Source organism: Lissotriton vulgaris, chromosome 10 (genome assembly GCF_964263255.1).
Source record: "Lissotriton vulgaris chromosome 10, aLisVul1.2, whole genome shotgun sequence".
In the NCBI taxonomy this organism is placed as follows: domain Eukaryota; kingdom Metazoa; phylum Chordata; class Amphibia; order Caudata; family Salamandridae; genus Lissotriton; species Lissotriton vulgaris.
In genome coordinates, this window is record NC_141698.1 from 263,394,236 (window position 1) to 263,406,619 (window position 12,384).

Genomic DNA, 12,384 nt, shown 5'->3' on the forward strand with positions numbered 1-12,384 from the left:
CGCGCAGATGGCGCGCCGAAGGCGCACCAAAGGCAAGCCTGTCTGCACCCGTCCGTGGCCGGCAGGGGCAAGTCACTATGCCCAATTTAGGACCTACTCCGCAGCCACCCTAAAAAAACTTCATTCAATGGAGTCAACACTTAACAATGCCATTTTGTAGAAACAATCGCAATGGATACTCACCGCTAAGCTCGCTCACCACTTCCTGGTAAACACGCCACATCTGTTGAGCGCCAATAAGGGAAAAGAGGGTGGAGACAAGGCTGTCGACGGCTACTAATGCCAGTAATTATACGGGAGTGCAGCGGACGCGCGCCGAGGCAAGCCTGTCTGCACCCGTCCGTGGCCGGCAGGGGCAAGTCACTATGCCCAAATTAGGACCTACACCGCAGCCACCCTAAAAAAACTTCATTCAATGGAGTCAACACTTAACAATGCCATACTTACCAGCTTAAGCATTAATAGCATAAGTGAACTTAGATCATCATTCCCCGAAATCACCCCTAAGAACATCACGGCCCACATCAAGCCCAAGGCCGAGAAGGAAGAACAAGCCCTCTCAATCATTTACTTAAATGCCTATTCTCTGCCCAAATATCAACTTGATATATACAATCTGCTGGTGACAGAAAAACCAGATATACTTCTACTCACAGAAACCTGGTTAACACAGGACTCTGCCCCGGACATATTAGCTGCACTACCTAACGAATACTATATTATCCAAGCAAACCACCCACAGGAAAAAAAGGGAGGGGGAGTAGCAGCCATTATACACCACAGCCTCAAATTTACAGCACTTACTCCCCTGGCCCTACCTCAGTCGAACAACTTAGTACTCAGACTTGAATCACACACCACCCCTTTGGTCTGTGTGCTACTCTACAGACCTCCCCAGAACATGCCACAATTCCCAAAATCGCTGAGAGAGCAAATGGCACAACTAGTTACCAACCACGCCAAACTACTATTAGTCGGTGACTTTAACTATTGGGCCAATGACCCAGCGGGGGGAACCTACTCTACCGAGCTAACTGATCTACTCACAGGGCTAAACCTAAAACAGAGCATCCTTACTGCAACACACAATAAAGGGCATACTCTGGACCAAGTATGGTCTAACAGCCTGCCATTAGATAACTTCGAAGTCACACGGTGCATTTGGTCTGACCATCACCTTATTAGATTTATCTTAACCATTTCCAACCATACAACAACTACTAAATACGACCCGGGCTCACATAGTAGCTGGAACATGATTAACAAAGATCAATTTGTAGAGTCACTAATTAGAACCACCCCCTCAGCTCAACCTTCTGTTAATCAAGGCGAGGTAGATCTATCAAACTGGCTGACGACCGCCAGCAATAAATTTGCCCCCCTCAAGAAACTACACAAGGTCCCGTCGCCACAAAGCCCATGAGTGGTTCTCACGTGAATTAAAAAGCTTAAAACTTGAACTACGTCAAGCTGAGAGAAAGTGGAGACATAAATACTCCCCAGAGGATAAAACCAAGTACCTACAGGCACGAGGTATTTATATAAAAGCAATAATAACAACCAAAGCCAATTTCTTCTCGTCTAAAATGATCAATTCCACAAATCGCTCTAAAGATATCTTTTCAATCATCAATGAACTATTGAGTCCAGACAGAATCACAGTGAAACCCACTCCCTCTCAACCCCTATGTGATTCCTTAAACTCCTTTTTTATCGAAAAAATTAATACCATCAAAAATAGTATTCCCAATTGCCCGAGCCCGGCGTACCACATGAAACCTAAGAACCCGGAAAAGCTGGTACAATTTCCACCAATAACCCAAGAAATTTTCACTGACCTACTAGCCAAAGTAAAATCTGAATCCCCTAGAGACTGCTACCCTCCAAGGATCCTCAAAGAAATATTCACGACATGCCCAAATCCAGCCGTGACTCTCCTTAATGAGTCACTACGCCAGGGTCTGGTCCCGGAGTCCTTCAAAAAAGCCATAATCATCCCCCTATTAAAAAAAACAGGGGCTGATCCTAATACGCTAATGAATTTCCAGCCAATATCACTGTTCCCATATCTGGCTAAACAGCTTGAAGCCCATGTAGCTAAATGCCAATCCGCCTTTTTAGAGCAATAAGAATATCTAGATACTCATCAGGCAGGCTTCCGTCCTGCTTACTCCACAGAGGCGGTGATTCTGTCAGTATTAGATAATCTGAGGGATAAGGAAGACAGAGGTCTCCCCTGGTGCTCCTGGATCTCTCAGCCACCTTTGACACAGTCGATCATAACATTCTGATCGACCGTGTCAGGGAAGCGGGGGTTGAAGGCCCTGCCTTAGAATGGATAACATCATTCCTTGCAACCCGATCCCAATCAGTTCAGCTGGGCAGCTTCACGGCCCCCATGATTAGGACCACCTGCGGAGTCCTGCAGGGCTCATCGCTTTCACCTCACTTATTCAATCTCTACCTTCTTCCCCTAGTCCACGCATTGAAAGAAAGGAAGTTTCAAACTTTCAATAACGCGGGCGATTTTCAGCTGACATTTCAGATCAGCGACTCCCCAACTTCCATTCATGAATTTCAATCGACAATGCTATATATCCGGGACTCGATGAATAGTAATCAACTAAAATGAAACTCGGATAAAATAGAACTAATTCTGACGGGTGGGCTACGTAACCCCTGGAGCCCTCTGTTCTGGCCCAAGGAATTAGGACACCCCCTGACTCCGTCCAATCACGCCAAAACTCTGGGAGTGCTGGTCAACAGTGACCTAACCATGACAACCCATATTGGGTCTGTCATTTCATCCTGGTTTTTTTCAACTAAGGAACCTAAAGAAAATCAGCAGGTACCTCACCCATGAAACTAAACTTCTGGCAGTCATCACTATGCTGATCTCTCAAATTGACTATGCCAACTCTCTATATTTTGGCCGCCCGGCTTACCTCACTCATCGCCTGCAACTGGTACAGAACCAGGCAGCCAGACTGGTCTTACAGGTAAACAAACGTCAACATATCACTCCCCTCCTGGAAAAACTTCACTGTCTCCGCATATCTTAGAGATGTGCCTTCAAATTGGGCTGCTTCATTTTCAAATCCTTGAACGTCAAAAGCCCGAAATTCATTAATAGCCTGATCAAACAACCCAATCCGTAACTTAAGATCCACTCACCTTCATCTCCTGATGACGCCTCCCTTTAAACAAAAATTATTTGGAGGATCGAGATTCGCGACATTGGCCGCAAAATACTGGAACTCCATGCTGCTAGAGATTAGGTCTTGTACTGACCTCATGACATTCCGTAGACTTCAAAAGACATGGCTCTTCCCACAGGCTTATGAGTAACTTCAACTAAAGCATATCACGGTCACCTTTTCCCAGTAGCGCCAAGAAACCAACCCGGTGTATGAGCGCTTTATAAATCAATTATAACATAACATGACATCCATTTTTTCCCCTTCATCTCCAGACACCATTTGATCTGCCCTACTTTGGCCAGGCCACTCTGACAACTCGTCTAGCTCTTCCACGTCCCATTCCGCTCATTCTACCCATTCCGGTCTCTCAGAGCATTCCGCCACCTCCCCCATTCTTATCACTGACGGTGAAGATTCTTCAGATTCATCAGATTCCTCACAGTCTGTGGCTTCATCCAAAGCGTTTTCCCCACATCTTGTTGCCCTTGATCCCCCCACACCCTCTGCCTCAGACTGCAGTTCTTTCCATCCATATTCTTAAGAACACCAGTCACTCTTCTTAGGGGCAGTACGGAATGAGGATTCACAAGATTCTACATCCCTGTTCACTGTTGTAAGCCCACCCCATTGCCCGAACACAAGATAAGGAAATGAACAATAACTCCTATAACAATATCATTATATATCTGATCAACAATTACATTGTGGTTCTCTCTGACGGTCACCCGTCTTCTTTCATTCACGTGACACCCCACACTAGCACTGTCCTTCTCACAATATTTCAGGCACTCGGCATTGACTACCGTCATACTAGACAGATCACTCTATCTATCGCACCAGCATTTTCACACCCCCTTGAGTCTAAAAACAAGTACCTTGAAAGACAGTAAGAAATAGCACTTCTGCTACATGTCTGCACCACCTACCCTTCACTACCAGAAAGCCCCATGCAGGCACTTCAGGCAGTGTATGAGAAAATAATATTTGGCACTTCGGTGCACAAAACACCAGATCGGATCTACATACGGATCTGCCTACTATCCCCAGGCTTAGAAATACACACCACATTCACTTCCTCCTGTCCACGAAACCCATTATTAAGTTATATTTTGTTTTCCTTGCTCATCTTCCTTTCAAATTCCTGATTCCTCCCCTGAAGGAATATATAGGGGACCTGAGGAATTGGATTTAAGACTAATACTTACCCTCATTATTCTTGATGCCATAAGAGACGGACTTATAAAAGATCTATATCCCAACTTTCTGAGAAATTAGGTGGGGTAAAACATAGACAGGGTGCGCCAACACTTTCTTGCAGTAACACATCCTCACAGGATTACATTGTACTACAATACATACTAGTGTCCCTATGAATAGGATACTGAGTTCTACTGTATATAAAATGCATACTGGCTTTTACATATATTTTATCTTAAAAATTGAAAGTTGGCAAAGACTGATAATTCTATCAAGCTTTTGAACGAAATACCCACTTCAGTCTAAGATTGCCTATGCCAGTTTTGGTGGCCAGCTCCTCTTCCCTGGTTGCACCCCTACACAGGATCAAGAATTACAGGACGGTATAGACCTCTGTGTTATTGAGGGTATAGGAGAGGAACTTATACCAGATCTCACCTTCAGCCACTAAGAAAGAAGAGCATAGGCAGAGTGTGTTTCACAACTAAGACCCCCATTAAAAAGATCATCTTGCATTTATACATTTAACTGCCTCATTAGGGTCACACAGGGCCAAATGGAACTCAACAGGATTGAATAGTAGGCTTTTCTACCACATTGCCACTAATGCCTGTGTGGCCTCCTTCAGCCCTCTATCTAAGCATCTTTGGCTGAAGTTCTAATTGCTTCTGGTACTTTTAAAGTGTCTCTTTCTCTCTCCTCTGCATTGCCCTTGTTCTAGAACATTGTTGCAATTACATGTGCGTACCTAGCATTACAGTCAAGTGTAGGTTTCATTTTGAAAGTATTTCCATTTTTTGTTACAATTACATGTGCGTTCCTAGCATTACAGTCAAGTGGAGGTTTCATTTTGAAAGTATTTTCATTGATTCAAAATATTTTTTGCATTGCATGAGTTTGCATTGCACTCCAGAAAAGTGTCTTTAAATGCCAAGACTTTGCTCTGACTCATTATCGAATGTTAAAAAGGGTTCTTCTACCATATAAATGTGAAAGGTATTTTGCTCTATCATTTGCACATCTATTTTGTCATAAATTTGCAAAATAACCCCCTCAAATTAAGCTGCCTTGGTTCAGTGTCCCAGGACCGTGAAATGTCACCCTTTCATTGAATTTAAATGTACTTTGAAGTTGTAAATTCGTGCATGGTTAACATTTTTGCATTTAGGGATTTCTGGCTGATTACTATTGTACTTTTAAAAAGTCATTCTAAACAAATAAGTTGTCATGTTAGCTGCACCTGTCAGTCAGATGACTGCAGTCACCACATTTCCCCAGACTACCCTGAATGCACCCGCAGCCAAAACACAGCCTACGCTGCAACAAATGCAACAGCAGTTCACCATGCAATTCGTCCAAGCCCAATTACAGCCTGCCATACAATACGTACAGGCCCAGCCACAACAAGACGTACAATACATCCAGGCTCTACTACAGCCAGCTGTAGAGCACATACAGCCACAGCCCCCAGTATAGTACATGCAATCACAACATCCCTACAGTAATGACCAACATTATTATAGCAATAACAGAAAGAACGCCAACAGAAAATGGGGTATACAGGGAAGAATGAATGGAATGATACAGCTGAGGTTCCAACCACAGCCAAGACAACACACTTGTTATTATTGCTACAGAATAGGCCACATGCAAAGAGAGTGCCACGCTTCTGGATCACCCATGCCATCTTTCGGGCGATCTGGATAGCGACACTGAGGCTCTGCAGCGGTGGCTCATTGATAGGCTGGACGATCTGGCCCCCAAGGCAGCCCCCCGATCCACGGTGGCACGGCAATCTGCACCGTGGTTTACGGAGGCTCTTCGTGTGGCTCGCAGCCAATGTAAGGTGGCCGAGAGGGCCTGGCGACGTTTGTATGATGGGGAGGCTAAACTCGCCTACAAGGCGGCGGTGAAGGCCTACCATCGGGACACTCTGGGAGCTAAGAGGGACTATTTGGCGAGGAGGATCGAGGCATCCGCGAACTCCTGTAAGGAGATCTTCACCATTGTGAAGGAGTTCACGACCCCTAGTTCCCAATCGCCCCCTCTAGTTTCTTCAGATACGTGGGCAGGTGATCTTGCCGGCTTCTTTACTAATAAGATCAAGGCGATTCAGGCCTCCTTTGTGGAAGGACCGGAGGATGGAAGCGGCATCACCGGGGCTGGGTGTGGACTTCCGCACACACCGTCGGCGGTGCTGTCTGATTTTCCTGCTGTTTCCAGCGATGTGTCCAGGCAGCTGTTGGCCAATTTGAAATCTGGCTCGCCACTTGACCCCTGCCCCGCCAAATTTTTGGCTGGGATGGCGGAGGTGGTGAATCCGCTGGTTAATCCCATCCTCAACGCCTCGCTGAGGGAGGGGAGGGTCCCTAGCTCTTGGAAAAGAGCGATGGTGATCCCCCTCCTAAAGAAACCGGGTCTCGACGTCGAGGTTCTGGCCAATTATAGGCCAATTTCACTTCTTCCGGCCCTCAAGAAGATCGCGGAAAAACACGTCCACGGTGTCCTGTCGCGCTTTCTGGAAGCTAACAATCTGCTCCATCCGTCTCAATCCGGTTTCCGTCCTAATTTCAGTACGGAAACGGCATTGCTAGAGGTCACTGAGATCATCAGGGAGACTCTTGATGTCGGCGGGAGGGCCATGCTGGTCATGTTAGATCTATCGGCGGCCTTCGACACCGTCCCCCATAGGGCGCTCTTAGCGAGGCTTTATGACATCGGCCTTAGGGGGACGGCGCTCAGGTGGTTTACATCCTTCCTTGAAGGCCGCCGCCAGACGGTCTGGGTTTCCCAGAGCTCTGCCGAGATGCCGCCATTGGGAGTTGGGGTTCCACAGGGATCTGTGTTGAGCCCCACGTTGTTTAACATCTTTATGTCCCCTTTGGCGGCCTTGGTGGAAGCATATGGGGCCCAGATCGTCTCTTACGCCGACGACACGCAACTCCTCTTCACATGCGGGAAAGACCAGGAGTTTGATGGAGGGAGAATTCGGGACTGTCTTACATTGGTCTTTGACTGGTTCCAACGGAACAGTCTAAGGGCCAACTCGAGCAAGTCCGAAGTTCTATTCTTCGGTTGCGGTGTCGATCTGGAGTGGCAGCACTGGTGGCCGTCCGACATGAGCCCTCCTGCACAGTCTTCCTTGGTGGCTAAAAACCTGGGTGTCAAGCTGGACAACCAGCTATCGCTGCGAACACATATTCTGGGTCTGGCTGGCACCTGTTATGGAATCTTGAAAATGCTCCGTAAATTCCTGCCCCTGCTGTCTGAGGAGCACAGGCGTATTACTGTGCAGGCTCTCGTCGGTTCTAGGCTTGATTATGCTAATGCCCTCTTCCTTGGCCTCCCTGATTACCTAGTTCAGCGCCTACAGGTGGTACAGAACTCTGCCGCCCGGGCTATCTTTGGCCTGCGTAGACGAGCCCGAGCTTCCGGGCTGCTACAGGCGCTACATTGGCTGCCTGTCCGGAAGCGGATCCAGTTTAAATCCCTGACTCTGATGCAAAAAGCCCTGTTTGGATCAGGGGCTGGATACCTGCGGCGGAGACTAGCCTTCTATCAACCAGTCCGCTCCTTGCGCTCGGAATCCCTTTACAAAGCGGTGGTCCCTCGGGTGAGGAAGGCCCGCACGGGAGGGCGCTCTTTCAGCTGCAAAGCCCCACAGCTGTGGAACTCGCTTCCTCTTTCGCTGCGCAGCACTGCCAATTTGTTCCAGTTCAGGAAGAGCCTGAAGACCTGGCTTTTTAATCTTTAGGCTGTTCTTATTGTTTCAGTTTCAGTTCTCTCTCTCATTTTTTGCTGTGTTGTGTTATTTTTATTCTGAGATGCAGGTGGAAAGCGCCGGGACACTCTTTTCGAGTAGCCGTGCGCTATACAAGAACGCTGTAACATAACATAACATAACATAACTAGACTTCGAGACCAAGGACAGCAACTTATGGGTCCCGCCCAACAAGAACTAAGCCCCTATGATTGCCCAAGTCCAATAATAGTTCCTGTGAATGCACGTTCCCATGCAACAGCAACAACAGACACCTATATACAAAATGATGCCCCAAAAAGAAAAATTACTGCAGCCCCAAGATACTAAGTACAATATAATTTACTCCTACCTGTATCCAAATTCAGTACCAGCTAAAGAAGGCACAGGCAATGGCCTGAATGCAAAAACAGATCTGCGAGGGTGTCACAACAGAGCACTGACAGTTGATGTTAGCGATTACAAAATGGGGTTTTCTAAATTATGGCTCGTGTTCAAGTTGAATGGTGCCACTGGCCTTAGAGCAATGTAGATGTCGGAGAGGATGGTAAACATTAAAAAAGGAATGGAATTACCAGGATAAGACTCTCCCCCGATTTCTTATGCACAGAAATAGGGAGAGAATAGGGGGATAAAATGATGGAATGGAATACACACTAGCATATATAGGCCCTTTGGAGTACAAGACTAGAATGTGTTTGATGTGATATTAAATATTCTGGTTAGCATAGCGTATAATTATACAGCACATCTTTCTAGATGTTACAAGGTAACAAAAGAGTTAACAGGCTTTCTCTTTGGAAGTCGCACTCTTGAGCCGACCACAGATTCTGGGCGTTGAGCCGGGCAGGAAATGCACTTCCTGTGGTTTGTAACAGGAGTTTGAGGCAGTTAGAACACCGATCACAGGATCACACAAAAGGCCGAAATATATATATTCACAGGTGATATCAATCACCGATGAAGGCGGAGCGAACTTGTACTATTTCTGTTGGGACAAGACACACCTTGCAATTAAACTTCTTTTTCCTGTTTCACTCTGGGCGCTGAAGAGGCCACACGGCCGAAATGCATACGCCCGCTGCCATGTTAATTGGAATAAAGAATCTCCATCTTGCTTCCCTACTACGGCCTCTGCCTTTCTTTGTTGGAGGGGTTTTCGACATTTATGCAACGCCAGCCAGCGGCGTACCACAGAGGTCCCCGCACACAAGATGCCTGGGTCTATACTGGCGTTGGTTTTTCGGCAGCAGTACTTTTGTTTCAAGTTATTGAAAAGACCCAGTGCCACCTCTCTAATTCAGGCGGAAAAAGAAGCGGTGTCGGAGTCACTGTATTCCGCGCTGGGTGAGATGCACAGTCATACTTACCCCCGCTGAAGAGATCCCTGGAGGAGATGGTTGTGCAGTCAGGGAGCTCGAGGAGATGCCATATTCCTGTAGGCAGCGCAGGACATCAGTTGAAGGTTTCACAGAACCCAGAAGTTTGCGCACCCACTTGGCCGCCCGATCCTGACTCACAACTGCATTCTGGGACTTGCAGTCAAATTTGACACTTCAGGATTTTTCACAGGTGATATCAATCACCGATGGAGGCGGAGCGAACTTGTACTATTTCTGTTGGGACAAGACACACCTTGCAATTAAACCTCCTTTTCCTGTTTCACTCTGGGCGCTGAAGAGGCCACACGGCCGAAATGCATACGCCCACTGCCATGTTAATTGGAATAAAGAATCTCCGTCTTGCTTCCCTACTGCGGCCTCTGCCTTTCTTTGTTGGAGGGGTTTTTGATATTTATGCAACGCCAGCCAGCGGCGTACCACAGAGGTCCCTTCACACAAGATGCCTGGGTCTATACTGGCGTTGGTGTTTCGGCAGCAGTACTTTTGTTTCAAGTTATTGAAAAGACTCAGTGCCACCTCTCTAATTCAGGCGGAAAAAGAAGCGGTGTCGGAGTCACTGTATTCCGCGCTGCGTGAGATGCACAGTCATACTTACACCCGCTGAAGAGATCCCTGGAGGAGATGGTTGTGCAGTCAGGGGACTCGAGGAGATGCCATATTCCTGTAGGCAGCGCAGGACATCAGCTGAAGGTTTCACAGAACCCAGAAGTTTGCGCAACCACTTGGCCGCCCGATCCTGACTCACAACTGCATTCTGGGACTTGCAGTCAAATTCGACACTTCAGGATTTTTCACAGGTGATATCAATCACCGATTGAGGCGGAGCGAACTTGTACTATTTCTGTTGGGGACAAGACACACCTTGCAATGAAACCTCCTTTTCCTGTTTCACTCTGGGCGCTAAAGAGGCCACACGGCCGAAATGCATACGCTCGCTGCCATGTTAATTGGAATAAAGAATCTCCGTCTTGCTTCCCTACTGCGGCCTCTGCCTTTCTTTGTTGGAGGGGTTTTCAACATTTATGCAACGCCAGCCAGCGGCGTCCCACAGAGGTCCCTGCACACAAGATGCCTGGGTCTATACTGGCGTTGGTGTTTCGGCAGCAGTACTTTTGTTTCAAGTTATTGAAAAGACCCAGTGCCACCTCTCTAATTTAGGCGGAAAAAGAAGTGGTGTCGGAGTCACTGTATTCCGCGCTGGGTGAGATGCACAGCCATACTTACCCCCGCTGAAGAGATCCCTGGAGGAGATGGTTGTGCAGTCAGGGAGCTCGAGGAGATGCCATATTCCTGTAGGCAGCGCAGGACATCAGTTGGAGGTTTCACAGAACCCAGAAGGTTGCGCACCCACTTGGCCGCCTGATCCTGACTCACAACTGCATTCTGGGACTTGCAGTCAAATTTGACACTTCAGGATTTTTCACAGGTGATATCAATCACCGATGGAGGCGGAGCGAACTTGTACTATTTCTGTTGGGACAAGACACACCTTGCAATTAAACTTCTTTTTCCTGTTTCACTCTGGGCGCTGAAGAGGCCACACGGCCGAAATGCATACGCCCGCTGCCATGTTAATTGGAATAAAGAATCTCCATCTTGCTTCCCTACTACGGCCTCTGCCTTTCTTTGTTGGAGGGGTTTTCGACATTTATGCAACGCCAGCCAGCGGCATACCACAGAGGTCCCTGCACACAAGATGCCTGGGTCTATACTGGCGTTGGTGTTTCGGCAGCAGTACTTTTGTTTCAAGTGATTGAAAAGACCCAGTGCCACCTCTCTAATTCAGGCGGAAAAAGAAGCGGTGTCGGAGTCACTGTATTCCGCGCTGGGTGAGATGCACAGTCATACTTACCCCGGCTGAAGAGATCCCTGGAGGAGATGGTTGTGCAGTCAGGTGACTCGAGGAGATGCCATATTCCTGTAGGTAGCGCAGGACATCAGCTGAAAGTTTCACAGAACCCAGAAGTTTGCGCAACCACTTGGCCACCCGATCCTGACTCACAACTGCATTCTGGGACTTGCAGTCAAATTCGACACTTCAGGATTTTTCACAGGTGATATCAATCACCGATGGAGGCGGAGCGAACTTGTACTATTTCTGTTGGGACAAGACACACCTTGCAATTAAACCTCCTTTTCCTGTTTCACTCTGGGCGCTGAAGAGGCCACACGGCCGAAATGCATACGCCCACTGCCATGTTAATTGGAATAAAGAATCTCCGTCTTGCTTCCCTACTGCGGCCTCTGCCTTTCTTTGTTGGAGGGGTTTTTGACATTTATGCAACGCCAGCCAGCGGCGTACCACAGAGGTCCCTGCACACAAGATGGCTGGGTCTATACTGGCGTTGGTGTTTCGGCAGCAGCACTTTTGTTTCAAGTTATTAAAAAGACTCAGTGCCACCTCTCTAATTCAGGCGGAAAAAGAAGCGGTGTCGGAGTCACTGTATTCCGCGCTGGGTGAGATGCACAGTCATACTTACCCCCGCTGAAGAGATCCCTGGAGGAGATGGTTGTGGAGTCAGGGGACTCGAGGAGATGCCATATTCCTGTAGGCAGCGCAGGACATCAGCTGAAGGTTTCACAGAAGCCAGAAGTTTGCGCAACCACTTGGCCGCCCGATCCTGACTCACAACTGCATTCTGGGACTTGCAGTCAAATTCGACACTTCAGGATTTTTCACAGGTGATATCAATCACCGATGGAGGCGGAGCGAATTTGTACTATTTCTGTTGGGACAAGACACACCTTGCAATTAAACCTCCTTTTCCTGTTTCACTCTGGGCGCTGAAGAGGCCACACGGCCGAAATGCATACGCCCGCTGCC